This window comes from Peromyscus leucopus, chromosome 4 (assembly GCF_004664715.2).
Source record: "Peromyscus leucopus breed LL Stock chromosome 4, UCI_PerLeu_2.1, whole genome shotgun sequence".
Lineage (NCBI taxonomy): Eukaryota > Metazoa > Chordata > Mammalia > Rodentia > Cricetidae > Peromyscus > Peromyscus leucopus.
In genome coordinates this window covers 47385768-47393463 of record NC_051066.1, presented here as the reverse complement: position 1 = coordinate 47393463, position 7696 = coordinate 47385768, and the positions used below count along the sequence as shown (strand labels likewise).

The 7696-nt window shown below is 45.0% G+C and overlaps 1 protein-coding gene across 1 annotated transcript in view; it reads right to left on the bottom strand.

Moving 5' to 3' along the window:
• Gad1 (glutamate decarboxylase 1) overlaps positions 1-7696 on the bottom strand; it is a 48916-nt gene that overhangs the window by 2505 nt on the left and 38715 nt on the right. The gene's annotated exons all lie outside the window — the stretch shown is intronic.

The window sequence follows — 7696 nt, the reverse complement described above, 5'->3', positions numbered from 1 at the left end:
TGAAGGGAACAGGGAAGGGGTACAGGGACAGGACCATGAGCTAAGGGGTGCGGGCTGCTCCTGCAAGCTGCAAGGACAAGAAACGGATCCTCCCCAAAGCCTCCAGCAGCCGCATAGATCTTTCAATAGGGTGATTTCAGCCCATGGGACTGGTTTCATGTTCCCTTACAGATCACAAGAAAAGAGTATGGTATTGTTTTAAGCTAGTAAATCTGTGGCAATTAGTTGCAGCAAGAGCCTTCCAGATAAATGCAGTCCTTGTTAGAGGATGCTGACATGAACAGTGTGGATTTGCAAGATGGGGGCGGAGGGCACAGCCCCAACTTTCATCTCAAGCCCAGACCACAAAGGTCTCAAGTGTTGCTTCCTCCTGGACTCCACCTGGGTCTGAGGCTTCATGACTCCAGGTTCAGAATCTCATCAGCCAGGCAAGGGGTGGAGCACACTGACTGAGCACACCTGGAATCGGAGAGCGGGTGCGTTTGCCTTTCCAAATTACTTTGGAGAAGAATGAAGAATGGATAATTTATGCAAAGTAAAATGGAAACAGTGTAACGCAATAACAACCCCTCACTCAGACATGTCCAGTTCCAATGGAACTGAGAAACCAGAGAAGGTTTGAAGTGCTTTTATTAGATGGGGAAGAGTCTTGCATGCTAAATAGATCACATAAAGCCCCATTCATCTGCTTCCAATACAGTGAGGTCCCTTGCATTCATTTGCTGTATTCAGTTCCTTTACTGTGATGAAGGATGTAAAATCTCCATATAAGTGTGATGCACATACATGGTTCCCTGACTTCGTGAAAGATAATAGAATCCCTCAGGGTCCAGAAGCAGAGCCTTTTGGTGAGATTAGAATGTTCCCTGCTGAAAACCATCCACATCGGCTAGCACTAGTTACCATCACCATTTGCCAGGTGGCCAGTCATCCAAACGACTGTTTCAAGTCTGCTTCACATGGAAGCTGGGAAGCAAATTCAGAGGCCCATCCTAAAGCAGGGCAGCTAACAGGCTTTGAGAAAGCTAAGTTCAGACACACAGAGATCAAGGAAAGAGAAAACAGCCACGTGAAAGGTCTGAGATCTAAGAGGAGTCACACCATCAAAGGTAGCTGGGAATGGATGGGTGCATCTAGGCAAAAACCAAACTAAAAAAGACTATTAGTGTACAAATTGTGGGTTAAAAGAGACTTACAATACCGGATATCACTGGTGTGTAGATGGGAGGCAGACAATAAGAGGGAAACAATTCCAAGGCCCTTATCTGTCGGTGAGAACAGAGTAAAAACTATGAACCTGTAAAGAGCAAAGAGACGGACAGGTCCTCTATGACACCTAGAGTAACCGGAGACAGGTCCTCTATGACACCTAGAGTAACCGGAGTATAACGTGGAAGGTGGTGGGGAAAGAAAACAGCTAACCAGAAATACATAGCAGCTAATCTAAATCGCTTGGGCAAGAAAGGAAAAAAAGAACAAACACACACACACACACACACACACACACACACACACACGCACAACACACACACACAGTCCTTGTTAGATTTGCAAAATGGGAGGGCAGCACAGCTCCACCTTCCATCTCAAGCCCAGACCACAAAGGTCTCAAGTGTTGCTTCCTCCTGGACTCCACCTGGGCCTGAGGCTTCATGACTCCAAGTCCAGAATCTCATCAGCCAGCCGAGGGTGGAGCACACTGACTGACCACACCTGGAACATATATATATATATATATGTTGTGAAACTTTCTGGCTTTGAGAACATTATCCCAATTCCATTTGTATCAACTATAATCAATCAGAAAATGAGATTATAAGGAATGCTATTTAAACATATGACAATATAAGGCACCTAGGAAGACCCATCGATGTAGGGCATATTTGTTATGAAATTATTGAGGGTGGAGAATGTAGAGGTAAAGCACTGGCTGCTCTTCAGAGTCTGAGTTCAGTTCAGCAACCACATGGTGGCTCACAATCTGAATGAGTCTGGTGCCTCTTCCTGCAGGCATGCATGAGGCAGAACACTGTAAAATTGACATAATAAATAATAAATCCTTTAAAAAAAATTAGCAGCAAAGCTTGGTGAACATGCTGTAATCCAAACATTAGGAAGGAGCAGTTGGAGTTCAAGTAATCCCTTGGCTACATACTGAGCTTGCTTAGCTCATGTGAGACCATTCCTCAAAGGGGAAAAAAAAAAAAAAAGTCATTGAAGGTATTCAAGTTGACCTAGTTCAATGAGCTCTATAAGCTGGCTATTAGGTGTGTGTTATGGTTGACCTTCTTTAGTGTCACTTGTACAAATTTGAACCAACCCAAGTAGTGAGCCTTGACGGAAGAATGGTCCTGATGCTTGATTGATGTGGAGACCACCCAAAGAGAGCAGCCCAGATCAAAAGGGTGGCCAGAAGGAGGGTCGTCCATCTTCTGCCACTGCTACCTCTTGCTGCTGAGTGATTCACTTTGAGAGCTTGCCTGGTTTTTGCCTCCGCTTGACTACCAGAACCAGCGTTTCTGGTGCCACCATGAGCTGTGAGCCTCCCGTGTGAGACAGCCACAGGGGGATGACCCCAACTGCTGAGACACCCAGGCATTGCAGGCTTAGCTGCTCAGGCATGAGACAGCTATCATCACTGTTTTAATGTAAGTCAACTAAAAAAGTCTCTCTCTCTCTCTCTCTCCTCTCTCTCTCTCTCTCTCTTCTCTCTCTCTCTCTCTGTCTGGGGTTGTGTGTGTGGTTGGTGGGATACCTCTAAAGGTACTCGCACATGTGCTCTGCTCCTTTAGAGGACCCTAACACAATTGTTGCTTTATGCAATATTGAAAAAGGTGTTGGTATTCTTTAAATTGATTCACAGAATTGAGATTCCAGTAAAAAAAAAAAAAAAAAATCCAGCAGGCATCATTTTGTGCAAGTTGATGAATTGGTCCTAAAATTTATATGAAAGACTAAAGGGCTAATCACGGGTCTTTCACTCTCATAGAAGAACCAAACACAAAATCAATTCAAGGCATCAAGGTAGACTAAAGATTTAAACAGAAAGAGGCAGTTCTCAAACCCTAGATGTGAATATCTGGGAATAGCTTTGTGACTTTGGGCCAAGAACGAACTTAAAGATGATGTGTGGAAACAGAAACCACAAATAAAAGCATTGGGAGCTTTATTACATTAAATGTGAGAATGTATGCTTTTCAAAAGAGTACTTACTGAGTGAAAGGCAAACCCCAAATTAGGAGAAGACATTTGCCAAACATATAATTTAGAAAAGAATTAGAAGCAAGGCCTAGTGTGGCTCTTGCCTGCCTTCCTAATACTCAGGATGCAGAGGCAGGAAGTTCACAAGATCAAGGTCAGCCTGGGCTACGTGGTCTTCTCAAAACAAAATAAAACAAAACAAGCATTGGGAAGATAGGAAGACCACCTAACATGAAAAGGAGGAGCCATCTCACTCGAGAATCGGGCGAAGGTCAAGAGTCCTTTAGATCACAGGCGGCTCATAATCATAATGGGGAAGGATGTCCACCTGTATCTGTAGTCAGGGAAGACTTGAAATCTACCACAGTGAAACACTTTCTCAGACTCGCCTGTGCAGTCCCGAGGATTATCTACAATAGCAAGCATTTTGGTTTCGGAGGAGTGGGTTTATTCAGTGTGTGGCAAGCACAAGCATAGGATGAATAGTAATCGTGGGTATGTAGCAAAGCATCGTCAAATCAGACGCCTACCACATCCAAAGAAACAACCGGGGCAGCCAGACAGAAAGCCACCAGTGTGCTGGATGGCTTATGTCCACTCTGACAAGTTAGAGTGGCTGGAGAAGAGGAACCTCCATTCAGAAAATGCCTCCATGAAATCTGGCTGTAGGGTATTTCCTTAATTAGTGATTGGTGGGAAAGGGCCCAGCACATTGTGAGTGGGACCATCCCTGGGCTGGTGCTCCTGGGTGCCAAAAGAAAGCAGGCTGAGCTGGGCGGTGGTGGCACATGTCTTTAATCCCTGCATGCGGGAGGCAGAGGCAGGCAGATCTCTGTGAGTTCGAGGCCAGCCTGGCCTACAGAGCGAGATCCAGGACAGGCACCAAAACTACAGAGAAACCCTGTCTTAAAAAACCAAAACAAGAAAAAACCCCAAGAAAGCAGGCTGAGCAAGCCATGAGGAGCAAGCCAGTAAGCAGCATTCCTCCATGGCCTCTGCATCAGCTCCTGCCTCCAGGTGCCTGCCCTGCTTGAGTTCCTGTCCAGATTTCTTGCAATGGACTATAACCCATGATGTACAAGCCAAATCAGCCCTTTCCGCCCCAAGCTGCCTTTGGTCTTGGTGTTGCATCATAGCAATAGTTATCTCAACTAAGACTAGTGGGTAAAAGAGAAAGACAAGAGAGCAGATGATAACACCAACGGGCACGTCCAACGTCCCACAGAACCAACTGAGGAAGCCCCATTGAAGCAGTCAGCTGGAGTTCTGACTGAGTCTTGGTTAGAGAGTTTTCTCCTAGGGATGAGTGTCCAGCTTCTCGTTCTCCATGCCAGCCTTTCTAGATTATGGGATAAACACAGCCATCTCTCTTGGAAATGGTTTGCTTTCCAGCTGTTCTCAAGGATGTTCTTCATACCCTTAGCCATGTGCTGCTTTTCCTATCTCTCTGTCTTAGACTTGGGGATCCAGACTACCTCAGGGCAGGGGGTTTGGGGGGATATTTGTGATGAACACGCCTGAGTCTGGGACAAGGGAGGGCTTCCTGGCTCCCTGAGTCCACTTTCAAAAAGCCTAAACAGCACACCACTGATCAATCTAATGGCTATTCTGTCTCCAGAGTGCAAAATGTTAGGCCAAGTGATGGTGAGACTATGCAGCAAGGCCCCCGGGAGCTGGACTTGCCACTTCAGCACGACTACTGCTTTCCGTGATTCTGACATTTCCTTTATAGATTAATCTTCGAAAACCTTTGTACATGTGCACTGGGAAATAGCGATGCTCAGAACAACATCTGCATAAAGGCTGAAAACGAAACAGACAGACAAAAAACCTGGAAAAAACTCATGGTATTTACTCCTGAAAGCATGCTCAAGCCAACTGAAGTATATGCACTAATGCAAATAGCAGACAGACCACCCGCACACATAAAATTAAAAATAAATATATCTTTAAAAGATGAGTTGTCAGGAGCTGGAGAGATGGCGCAGTGCTTAAGAGTACGTTAGGACTCTGGCAGAGGACCTGAGTTCAGTTCCCAGCAACCATGCTGCGTGGCTCACAACCACCTGGGACTCCAGCTCAGGGGAATCCGATACCTTTGGTCTCCTCTGGCATCTGCTTTACACACAGACACACGAAACATACATCAAAATAGTAAAATAAATCTTGAAGGAGTTATCAGAGGTAAACCTCCAACATATGAGGCTTCCACTGGAAGCTGTGTTTACACCTCCATGGGCTAAGCAGGAACTCAAAGCTAGTCCCTACAGGTTTCATTTAATTAGCTCAACAGTTTCTTTTAAACTTAAGCATACCCCCAGCATATGATCTGGGAATCCTGCACCTACATTGCTATTTACCCAAATTAAATCATATCTGTGTTCATATACATGCTAATGTTTCTAGTAATTTTATTGTATTGCCCCAAACTGGAAACTCCTTAAATTTCAAATAATTTGTAGTTTTCCATATAAGTGGGAGAGCATGCGGATGTAGAAATGGATGCTTACACAGACAATATGCATAGTCCCAAATGCTTTAGGTAAAGAGAAAGAAGCACACTTGAAGGCCACATGGTCTAGCATGAACATGAGATGGAAGGCAGAACTCAAGAGGCCAGCAAGCTGGGCTCCAGAGGCTGGGAGGTGAGGGGAGCTCAGGTCAGAGGCACAGGGGGACTTTCTGGGGAGGCCTTTGATCATGCCGTCAGTGACATGACAAGCTGGGTTGTCAGAACTCACAGAACATCACACAGAACACTACAAAGAATGCATTTACCTTATTTTAAAATGCCTCCTTAATTCTACTCCTAAATTGTCCCACTAAGAACAAACAAAAACATTCTTTGTGGTCCAGAAGATCTAATGCCAGATGTAACAACTTGGTAAAAGTATGGCTTTGGCATCTGGATGATGGCTCATTGGTTAAGAGTGAACACTGCCTTTCATACTATTGGGTTCTCTGCATTCACATGGTGGGGATGGGGGGTTCACAGTTATCTGCAACTCTAATTCTAGAGGGTTCTATGCTTTTGACTTTCTGGGGCACTTGTACTCACGTGCACAAACTCACACACACACACACACACACACACACACACACACACACACACACATCCCTACACATAATTTAAAATGATTTTTTTTTGTTTTTCAAGACAGAGTTTCTCTGTGTAGCTTTGTGCCTTTCCTGGAAGTCACTAGGTAGCCTAGGCTGGCCTCGAACTCACAGAGATCCTCCTGCCTCTGCCTCCCGAGTGCTGGGATTAAAGGCATGCGCCACCACCGCCTGGCTTAAAATGATTTAAAAAGTCTTTAAAAAGTTATTCCTTTGTTACTTTAGCCCTTTCTGCCTACAGGTCTGACCTATATGAGAAAACACAGTTACTAGAAAAATGAGCTGAAAGAGATTTTAAAGAGAACACACCAGCAGCCCCCATTACCTCTCTACAAGGAGCTTGCAGCCTGAAACAAGGGCAGAATCAGGGGGCAGAGAGGAACTATGCCGCATAAAACTTTTTGTTAATAATGTCACTGGGTGTGGTAGCACATACACCTTTTCCTTTTTAATTTATTTGTTTTTATTTTATGTGCTTTGGTGTTTAGCCTGCATGTATGTCTGTGTGGAAGGTATCAGATCTTGGAGTTACAGATAGTTGTGAACTGCCGTGTGCGTGCTGGGAATTGAACCCGGGTCCTTTGGAAGAGCAGTCAGCGCTCTTAACTGCTGAGCCAGCTCTCCAGCCCCCTTGAAGGCACTCTTACTTCATGGAACTGGACGCTTGACTGCCAAAACAAGGCACTCCTTGTACCAGAAAGGCCAGAAAAGCTATGGGAATGGACTGAATTCAAATAAGACCATGAAGGGGAGAAATCCACAGGAAGGGTTTGAAAGAATAGAAGAGAAAAGAATAACGTGTTTTTCTGACCACTCCCTATGGTCCAGTTGGTTAAATCAATCTCAGTGCTATGTACGAGGGTCACATCTCTATCTCCCACGTGTGCTGTAGACAAAGCCTTGTATTTAGTGAATAAGGTACTGTTTATAGCTTAACAGAATGGTGCAGTAATTGAGGCCTTTTTTCTTATGATTCGGCAACTAACTATGTATTTTAAGGAAATAAGTTGGAACCACTGTACAAGCACAGATAACAGGAAGCTGTGATTCTGTGACGGACAGGCAAAGATACAGATGATCTAAGGTCCAGACTAGAAGGGGTATTTGTCTGTCACACTCCCCATCGAAACCTCGGGCCCACACCTGTCCCTGAGGTAGAGGATGGAAATATCCGTTCACTGATGAGACATGCAACTCCTGGACGCAGTCAGGAGAGTGAGGAACAGGGATTGTTTTGCCTTCTCTGGGCACAAAGAGCAAATATACTTAAACTACAGACCCAGCGATTTTCTCAATGAAGGCCATAGGAACCTACAACTGTTGGTTAAGGCTCAGCTTAACCAGGAGACAGAGCATCACCTCAAGCCAGCTGGTGGGA